Consider the following 9,998-nt stretch of genomic DNA (forward strand, 5'->3'; position numbering starts at 1 on the left):
ACACTGATTTCCAAAGTGGTTGCACAAGTTTGCATTCCCACCAGCAATGGATGAGGGTACCCCTTCCTCCACAACCTCTCCAGCAAAGGCTATCATTGGTGTTTTTGATTTTAGCCATTCTGACAGGTGTAAGATGATATCTCAAAGTTGTTTTGATTTGCATTTCCCTGATCGCTAAGGAGGTTGAGCATGACCTTAAGTGTCTTTTGGCCATGAACCTGATAGAAGAGAAAGTGGGAAGTACCCTACAACAGATGGGCACAGGAGATCACTTCTTATGTATAACCCCAGCAGCACAGACATAAAAGGCAACATTGAATAAATGGGACCTACTGAAACTGAGAAGCTTGTACACACATTGTGCAAATGGGGGCAAAACATTCATATACATAAAATAAAAATAAATCTTTTTTAAAGGTAGTCTTGTTTGAGAAACATGTATTGACTTATCTGGGTGACATTTTCTTCTTAAAGAATGAAGTTGATTAGGGAAAGATATAGAAATCCCTCTTTCTATTGCCAAGAATTCAGAGGTAATGGGAAATTCAGACATGTTAAATCCTCTGTCTTATTCAGATATTTTCCTATGTCTTGACTATGGTGGATTAAGGGGAATGCATATTATTTGGGAATCAAAATAAGGTTACTGCCTATGTCTAACATTGTTTCCTAATGGGTTTCAGAGACAGAAGTAAATTTGTAAAACAATTTCACTGTGTAATATTTTTAACCAAATCAGTTTCCATTTCCATTTCTTTTTTCCCTCTTTTATTTTTTCTAGACTGAGTGTCTCTGTGTAGTTTTGGACCCTACCCTGGCACTCACTCTGTAGACCAGGCTAAACTCAAACTCAGAGAGATTGCTCTATATCCCAAGTGCTAAGATTAAAGACATGTGCCTCACCACCCGGTAAATTTCCACCTCTTAATAATCTTAATTCACAGTTAATATTTATAATGAAGAAAGGACCTGGAAGGTTTGAGGGTTCAAACTGCCATACTGTGCAATGTAATGAGTGTGCCTTTGACTTTTTTGTAAGAGATACTCCTCATACCAATATTTAACAGGTTGGTTTCAAGAAAATTACTATGGGGATATTACATAGCAGGGGCTAGAGCGGAATTCTGTGTGCCTACACATTTTTAAAACTTATTTTCTCATTATTTTGTATGTAACAGTGCTTTGCCTGCACATATGTCTGCATACGTCATGAGTACATGTTGCCTGTAGCATGAATTTTAATTGGTATTAATAATAAAAACCAGAGTCAGATATAAAGGTTAATTCTGAAGATCAGAAAAGCAGAGCAGCCAGCCACTAGAGAATTCATACTTCTACCAATGCTCAGACTGAAGGGGCAATTCTGTCTCTACAAAATCCTCAGACTATCTCCAGAAGCATCTCAGCTCTTGTCTCCTACTACCTTATATTCCTCTCTCTGCCCAGCCGTATCTCTCCCATTTCCACCTCCTTAGTGCTGAGATTAAAGGTATGTGACTCTCATGTACTGGGATTAAAGGTGTGAACCAAAAACCACCTGGCTCTGTTTCTCTTAGTGACTGGATTAATCTAGAGTAGCCCAGGATGTCCTTGAACTCACAGAGATCTATTTGCCTCTGGCTCCCAAGTGCTGGGATTAAAGGTATGTGTCACCACTATCTAGCTTCTTTGACTAGCTAGTGACTTAGCTCTGCACTTTGATCTTCAGGAAACCTTTATTAGATTACAAACAAAATATCACTACAGTTTCCCACATGTTACACAAGATAAACTGTCAAGTACATTTAGGAGAATTTGCCTCTAGGAAATACATTGAGATGTCACAACTGGGATTGAGATTGGGAATCCTTCTGGTATCCCTGAGCCAAAAAAATGGGATGCTGCCAAACATCTTGAAACTGACAAAGTGTCTCTAACCTCACTACAGATTTATCTAGCCCCAAACATCTGTAGTATAAAGGCAGAAGAACCCACAGTTAGTAGAGGGCATTGCTGAGTGTAGATCAGGCTTCCTGGTATAACCTGTGTTGACTTGCTTAGTGTCCTGTTGTAGATATACAGACTAGAGATTACATCACTCCAGGAACTTGCCTTGTGGTGATTGGCATCAGACACAGGCAGATAGTAAAGGGAAAAGGTTTGAAATAAGGCAGAAGCTGGTCTCAAATATTGTTCCCAAACACTCAACCCATACAATAAGGGGAATTAAGGAAAAGACAACTTCTTAAAAACAAAAATTAATTTTCTGTCAGGAATATAGTATTATTTTGTACAATTGCAAATGCATCATGACTTTTTTCTTTTGTTGATCAAAATTACGAGAACTGGAATTGACAGAAACTGTGTTACTTTGGGGTACAAATATAGTGGTTCTACAAGAGTCCTATGTTTTGCTTGGCATGGATGGTGCTTTAATCCAGTACTCAGAAGGCAGAGACAGAGGCAAGTGGATCTCTGTGAGTTCATGGCCACCCTGGTCTCCATAGTGAGTTCCAGGACAGTCTGGTCTACACAGTGAGTTCCAAACTGACCTGGGCTATATAGAGAGTCCTATCTCAAAAAACAAAGAACAACAAAAACCTTGTGTTTTATGGCTTCCAACATATAAGAAAGTCACCAATAACTGTGTTTAGAGTTTCTAAGCTCTAATTAATTTAAAATGCATTTTTACCTATTAGGCTAAAAGTATGGACCAACTATGGAAAATATTAAAAAAAAATCTGTATAAATAAATGGTCCATTGTGCAACAAAAAAGGCTGGGAAAACAGTACAGACTATGCTAGATGCTTGAGTTATTCATTAAATTTTTACTTGAAATTTATGATGTTTGTCAACCTTGAAAAATATACAACAGTGGCAGGAGAGCTGGCTCAGTAGTTAAGAGCGCTCTTCAAGAACCCAAATTCGATTCCCAACACCCACATTGGGTGCCTCATGACTCTGTGACTCCTGCTCCTGGGGATCTTATACCCACTTCTGTCCTCTGCCAGCGCCTGCATGGACATTTGCATATACATATATTCTCTTATTTTTTATATTTTATTTTGAGACAGGACCTCATTATGTAGTCTTGGTTGGCCAGAAACTTACTATCACATACTCCCAGAGATCTCTCTGCTCCAGCCTTCTAAGTTCTGGAATTAAAGGCTTGTCATCATGCCAAGGCTATAATCTTTTTCATCTTTAAAACATTCAGTTCAGAAGAGGAATAAAGACTTGGTGCGAGGAGGGAGGACTCATTAAGAGGGACTATAAAATAGGGGACAGGGATAAGTGTAACCAGAATGTGCCATCTATCTGTACAAAACTGTGATAGAATGAATTTAATATATATGGAGGATGCCTTTTACGATTTTTGTTTGTTTGTTTGCTTTTAGAGACAGAGTGTCTCTGTGAATCTCTGGCTGTCCTGGAACTTGCTTTGTAGACCAGGCTGACCTCAAGCTCACAGAGATCTGCCTGCCTCTGCCTCCCTGAGTGCTGGGATTAAAGGCATGCACCACCACAGTCTGGCTGCCTTTTACTATTTTAAGTATTGATTTTTTGAACGCATTAATTAATTTTTTTATAAAAGGATTGCAATGTTGTATGAATTTTGAGCTTCACAAAAGTTCAATGACATCTACAATTTGAATTTTACTTGGCAATAAAATTTTGAATTGTTATTTCTTTTATTTTCTGAAAGAAAATATTTGCTTCCTACTCTTGGCTCCTTTCTGAAAGCAGCAGGATGGAGAAGTCTCTATTTCCCCCACTTTCCTGTCTTTCTTGAGCTACAGTGTCCTCTATTTTTTTCCCTCACTTAATGGAAAATGAAGATGTAAGGGGAAAAAAAATCCATCACCTCTGTGACACTTGGTGCCCTAAAGTCACAAACATAATTTATGGATTCTAGCCATGCTTGCATTCCTTGCCTTGCCAATAAAGTTTATTGAAATTGAGGTTGGAATTGAAAAGCTTAAACCAAAGAACTAGTCAAGAGGTTGGGAAAAAAATATGTATTTGAAAGTGACACCCAAATAAGAATATTGTTTTACTTGCAGCCAGGGTGTCATGTAAAATAGCAGGAAGTATTCTGTTTTATTTTGAAAGCCAAGCTAACCACGTTAGCCATGAGGAAGAATTTCACTTTTACTTAATATTCATACTTAATGTTGTTCCACATTGAAATGAGGTTCAAGGAAAAGCAACACTTTTGCTTTATACTTCAGACGTCTAGGGCATTAAGATTTAGAGAGAACATGACAAAAAAAAATCTAAGGCTAAAATTACTAGTCGGTGAAAATCAGAAGAATGTAAGTAAAACTGAATTTTAAAGTGATATGAGTACATTGAAATGGCCGAAACAGAAAACCCCACCGAGAAATATTTGTGGACGTCGGCAGGAAATCTGCATTAGAGGACATTATTTCCCGCAGAGAGGATCTTACTGAAAATATAAAGAACTCCTCTGGCAAAAAGAAAATAGCAACCCATAGCTTTATAGCAGCAGCCCGAGCCACAGCACACATCTCAAAATAAACCACGGACATATTATAGGGATGACTCCTGCGAATCGAATGTCTCTAAACATCTGGGCACAACTTGGAGTTGCAGGGACATTCTGGCCAAAGAGAAGGGAAGAGAGGTTGTGAACGTGTAACATTGCAGAGATGCAGCTTCTTAAGCATTTCTCGTTTTGTTCTGTCTCGGAATGCCCCAGACTAATCACGAGATACCAAAAGGATGGGTATGAAGAACACTCAATTGCAGACGGCAAATGAGTTGAACAGTTAGTAAGGTAGAAGTGGGGACACCACGGCCAGTGAAGCAAGCTCTTTATATATTTTGGAGATCAGTCCTCTGTCTGATGTAGGGTTGGTGAAGTTCTATTCCCATTTAGTGGGCTGCCTGTTTGTCTTATTGACTATGTCATTTGCTTTACAGAAGCTTCTCAGTTTCAGGAGGTCCCATTTATTTAGTGTTGTTCTCAGTGTTTGTGCTACTGGTGTTATATTTAGGAAGCAGTCTCCTGTGCCCATGTATTGAAGGTTACTTCCCACTTTCTCTTCTATCAGGTTCAGTATGGTCAGATATATGTTGAAGTCTTCAGTCCATTTGGAGTTGAGTTTTATGCATAGGGATAGATATGGATCTATTTGCATTCTTCTATATGTTGACATCTTGTTATGGTAGCACCATTTGTTGAAGATGCTTTCTTTTTCCCGTTGTATAATTTTAGCTTCTTTGTCAAAAATCGGGTGTTCATAGGTGTGTGGATTAATATTTTGGTCTTTGATTCAATTCCATTGGTCAATCAGTCTGTTTTTATGCCAATACCAAGCTGTTTTCATTCTTGTAGCTCTGTAATAGAGCTTGATGTCAGGGATGGTGATGCCTCCAGAAGTTCCTTTTTTGATGAGGATAGTGCTGAATTTATAGATTGCTTTTGGTAGGATTGCATTTTTTATTATGTTGATCATACCTATCCAAGAGCATGGGAAACATGTAAAGACATTTTCTGTTATCTTCTTCCATCTCTATCTTCAAAGGCTTAAAATTCTTGTAGAACAAGTCTTTTACTTCTTTGGTTAGTGTTACCCCAAGATATTTCGGGTTTTGTGGCTATTGTGAAGGGTGATGTTTCTCTGATTACTTTCTCAGCTTCTTTATCATTGGTATATAGGAATTCTATCAATTTTTTTGAGTTAATCTTGTATCCTGCCACATTACTGAAGGTATTTATCAGCTAGAGGAGTTCCCTAGTAGAGGTTTTGGGGGTCACTTATGTATACTATCATATCATTTGCAAACAGCGAAAGTCTGACTTATTCCTTTCCAATTTGAATCCCCTTGATTTCCTTTTGTTGTCTGTAGTGTGTTTTTTTGATTAATGATTGGCATGAGAGGGCCCAGCTCTATGAGCAGTGACAATCCTGGCAGATGGTGGTCCAGGATGGTATATGAAACCAGGTTGAACAAGACACAGGGAACAAGCTAGTAAGTTGCATACCTCCATGGCCTCTTTTCCAGCTCCTGTCCCCAGGTTCTGTTTGAGTTCCTTCTGCTCTGACTTTCCTCAGAGAAGGATTGTGATGCGGAACTGTAACTGGAAATAAACTCTTTCCTCTTTTTGAGTCATGGTGTTTATCACAGCAATAGAAACCCTTTTAAAAAGCAAAACAGAGTTTATTTCAGTTAGAGAGGCAAGGAAATACACCGGGAAACAAACAGAAAGCCAATCTTTGTCATAGCAGGAAAGAGAATGCCAAATTGGAGATGAATTTCCTTCAATGTGGGGTTTCGTTTTACTAGCACACCTCAGACAGCAGACGCCGATGCTGTGCACTAACTTCTCCGAGTCCTAGATTCTGTGTGGTAATCAACTGTTCTCAAAGTTTTTGATGGATGGTACTTACTGCTCTGCCACCCTGCTCCGTGAGTCATGTAATTGTTTACTGTCCTGGTCCATTTAACTCCCATTTGGGACCATATCTCATACATATCCTGAGTATTTGTATTTCTTTTCTTCCATCATAAAACAAAATATTCCGTATTATCTGCAAGAGATTTCAGAAGTTCAAGTTATTGATACTGGAGAGTCAAAACTTCGGTTTCTGGTAGGTGGCTTCCTCTTTCCCCATTCTTCTCCCTCACTCCCAACCTCTCTTCTCTTCCTCACTCCCTTCCACTCTCTCTCCTTTCCTTCCTGTCTTCTCGCTCCCTTCCTTTTGTCTTTCTTCTTCCTTTTTTCATTCATTTCAATCCTTCCCTCAATTCCTTATCATCTCCCTTTCTTTCTTCAAGCAATGTTAGACTTAATGAACTTTTCTAGATGAAAGCCCTTCTCTTAAAATGTATCAGTTCCAGGCCTTTTGGCTAAGATCAAGTATAAAGTACCCTGCCACCTTACTCCCTGTGTCAGCTAGGTTTCCATACCTACTTCTTTTTTTCATATTTATTTATTTATTATGTATACAATATTCTGTCTGTAAGGCCAGAAGAGGGTGCCAGACCTCTTTACAGATGGTTGTGAGGCACCATGTGGTTGCTGGGAATTGAACTCAGGACCTTTGGAAAAGCAGGCAATGCTTTTAACCACTGAGCCATCTCTCCAGCCCCCTAATAGTAAAGCATGCTCACAGGGAAGACAAAGCCCATGTAACTGTGTAAGTTAAAGAAGTAGGCTTTGTCTTCCCTGTGAGCATGCTTTACTATGAAAACACCAGGTCCAGTGATATGGTCATATTAGGAAAATAAGCATATTAACGAAGCTTATTATGAATTTAATAAGATATTTGCAAGCAAACAACCCTAACTTGGTTAAAAAAAAAAAACTCCAAGTCAAGTCAGAGGGTGAAAATATTTTACTAGACTATACAATTTTAAAGAGCAGAATTTGATAAATTAAAATATGTAGAGGTATGAATATATAAGGTACATATCATACACACAACAAGGGTTTTCTTTGTTTTTAAATGGCTGCATTCATTCAGTATAGTTATTTTGTGGTCCATTCATGCTACTAGCAAATTTTAATTTTTAATGAAAAGACTACATTGTGTGGCTAAGACAGCTTCTGAAAAAGATTTATGTACAGTTATGCTCATGTTTGCCTACACGAGCTTGTGTGTACCATACATATGTGGGTGCCTGAGAACACCAGATGCCTGGAACTGGAGTTCGTGGCAGTTGTGAGCCAGCCAGTGTGGGTGATTGGCTGCACTGGGGTGAGCCATGTCTCTGGCCCAAAAATATTCTTCACCCATGAACTTGATCATGAATCAGCCTAACTATATTCCCATTCTCTGGAATATGAATAAAGCTACTGGGAATATTTTTATAAGGATATGCTTTAATTTTTCTCAAGCCAAAGCCTAGAAGTCTGCTAAACGAACCATATCATGGACACACGTTGACTTTTCAAGGGCTTATCACTTTGATTTTCAGAGTAGTTACTGGAATTCTGTCAGAAATGCAACAGTCCAGTTACTCCATGTCTACATCAACACATGATGAGGTCAGTCTTTTACTTTGAAAAATCCAAGGTGCAGAGGCTTCTAATCAAGATTTAATTGTAGTAATTTAATTAGTAATGATCTTGAGAGTTCTTATGGACTATTAATTGTTATATGTTCTCTTTTGGTAGTTATTCAGTTTCTCATAGTAGACTATTTTTTTAAGGACTATTTTATATTGACAGAGAAACGAAGATAAAAGGCCACAGGGCTGGAAGACACGATGGCAAAGGTTCTATCTCCATTATACCATAGCAGTCATACTTATTATCAACTTCCTTTACCACTGGGACTGTAGCTTTAACCACCAGATCAAGTTCACGTTTGACACAGAGACTCACAGTAAAGTTCCTATTCTCCTGACTTTTTTCCCCTAAAGAAATTGTATTTAGGGCACGCATTGCTCTTGATTCCTGTCATGATTTAAAGAGAAACTTTCACAATGTCTGGAGCTTTTGATGTCTTGCAGATGTAGGAGAAAGATGGTGACAAATTCTCTGCCCCTGGAACCCAGCTAGGTGACACTAACCTTGGCTTTCAGATGGAGCAGTAATCTAGAACTGGAAAAGGGGTGGTAAATCTGAAGAGGACCTTGGAGAAGCTGTTGTTTGCAGCTCAGGCTATTGCTGCCATTGAGAACCTTGCTAATGTCAACGTCATCACCTCCATGAGGAACACTGGCCTGTGAGCTGTGCTGAAGCTCGCTGCTGCCTCTGGAGCCAGTCCAATCACTGGCTTCATGCTAGGGACCTTAACTAACCAGATCCAAGCGGTCTTCAGGGAGCCACGGCTTCTAGTGGTCACTGATCTCAGAGTTGACCACCAACCCCTCATAGAAGCGTCTGAGGCCAACCTGCCCACCATTGCTCTGTGTAACATAGACTCTCTCTCTCTCCTCTCTGAAGCACAGACACTATCATCCTGAGCCAACAAAGGAAACTCACTCAGTGCATCTGATACGGTGGATGCTGGCCCAGAAAGAACTCCGCATGTGTGGCTCTATCCTCTGTGATAGTCCAAGGGAGGTTATGCCTGATCTTTTTATAAAGGCTCAGAGGAGATTGAGAAGGAAGAGCAGGCTGTTGTGGAGAAGGTTGTGACCAAGGAGGAATTTCAGGGCGAATGGACCGCACCATCTCCTGAGGTCACTCTTGTTCACCCAGAAGTGACAGACTGGTCTGAGGGCGTGCAGGTACCCTCTGTATCCATCCAGAAGTTCCCCGCTGAAGACTGGAGTGCCCAGCCAGTCACAGAGTACTGGTCTGCAGCTCCTGCAGCTCAGGCCACTGAGTGGGTTGGAGCCACCACTGAGTGGTCCTGAACTCATCTGCAGACATCTTTGCAAAGAGGAAAAACAGGTGGAAGAAAAAGAAAGCTCCTAAAAGCTAGGGGAAAAAAGAAAAGAAATTTGATATGGAATTTTCTTCTATATGCTGTTTGTGTTGATTATTATTGCTTTTGTGTGTGTGTGTGTGTGTGTGTGTGTGTGTGTGTGTGTGTGAGAGAGAGAGAGAGAGAGACCCGGTCATTAGTCTGCACAGCAATCACTTTTACTTGCTAAGACATGTCACTGGTCCTTGTATCTTTCTTCAGTATAATCCAAAGAAGTCTCTTTCTCTTTAATTTTGTTGTTGTTGTTGTTTTTGCTTTTTGTTTGTTTGTTTTGAGACAGGGTTTCTCTATGTAACAGTCCTGGCTGTCCTGGAACTTGCTTGGGAGACCAGGCTGGCCTCTAACTCAGTGAGATCCACCTGCCTCTGCCTCCCAAATGCTGCCGTTAAAGGTGTACACCAGCATCGACCGGCTAATTTTTCAATTGCATATTTATTATTTAATGTATGTGTGTGCAGAGAGGATGGAATTGTGTGGGAGCACGGGGCAGAGGACATCTTACAACCCTCACTTCTCTCCCTGCACGTGGATCCTGGGGATGGAATTCAGCCATTGGTGGTAAGTCCTTTGATCTGTCCAGCCACCTCATGGCCCTCAAGGTAATTTTT

At 39.9% G+C, this 9,998-nt stretch overlaps 1 pseudogene; it reads left to right on the forward strand.

Moving 5' to 3' along the window:
* Positions 1-8,440: 8,440 nt before the first annotated feature.
* On the forward strand, positions 8,441-9,319 carry LOC126499155 (40S ribosomal protein SA-like; annotated as a pseudogene).
* The last annotated feature ends 679 nt before the right edge of the window (positions 9,320-9,998 follow it).

Source organism: Alexandromys fortis, unplaced genomic scaffold (genome assembly GCF_014885135.2).
Source record: "Alexandromys fortis isolate MF-2015 unplaced genomic scaffold, M_Fortis_MF-2015_v1.1 scaffold_14, whole genome shotgun sequence".
Taxonomy (NCBI): domain Eukaryota; kingdom Metazoa; phylum Chordata; class Mammalia; order Rodentia; family Cricetidae; genus Alexandromys; species Alexandromys fortis.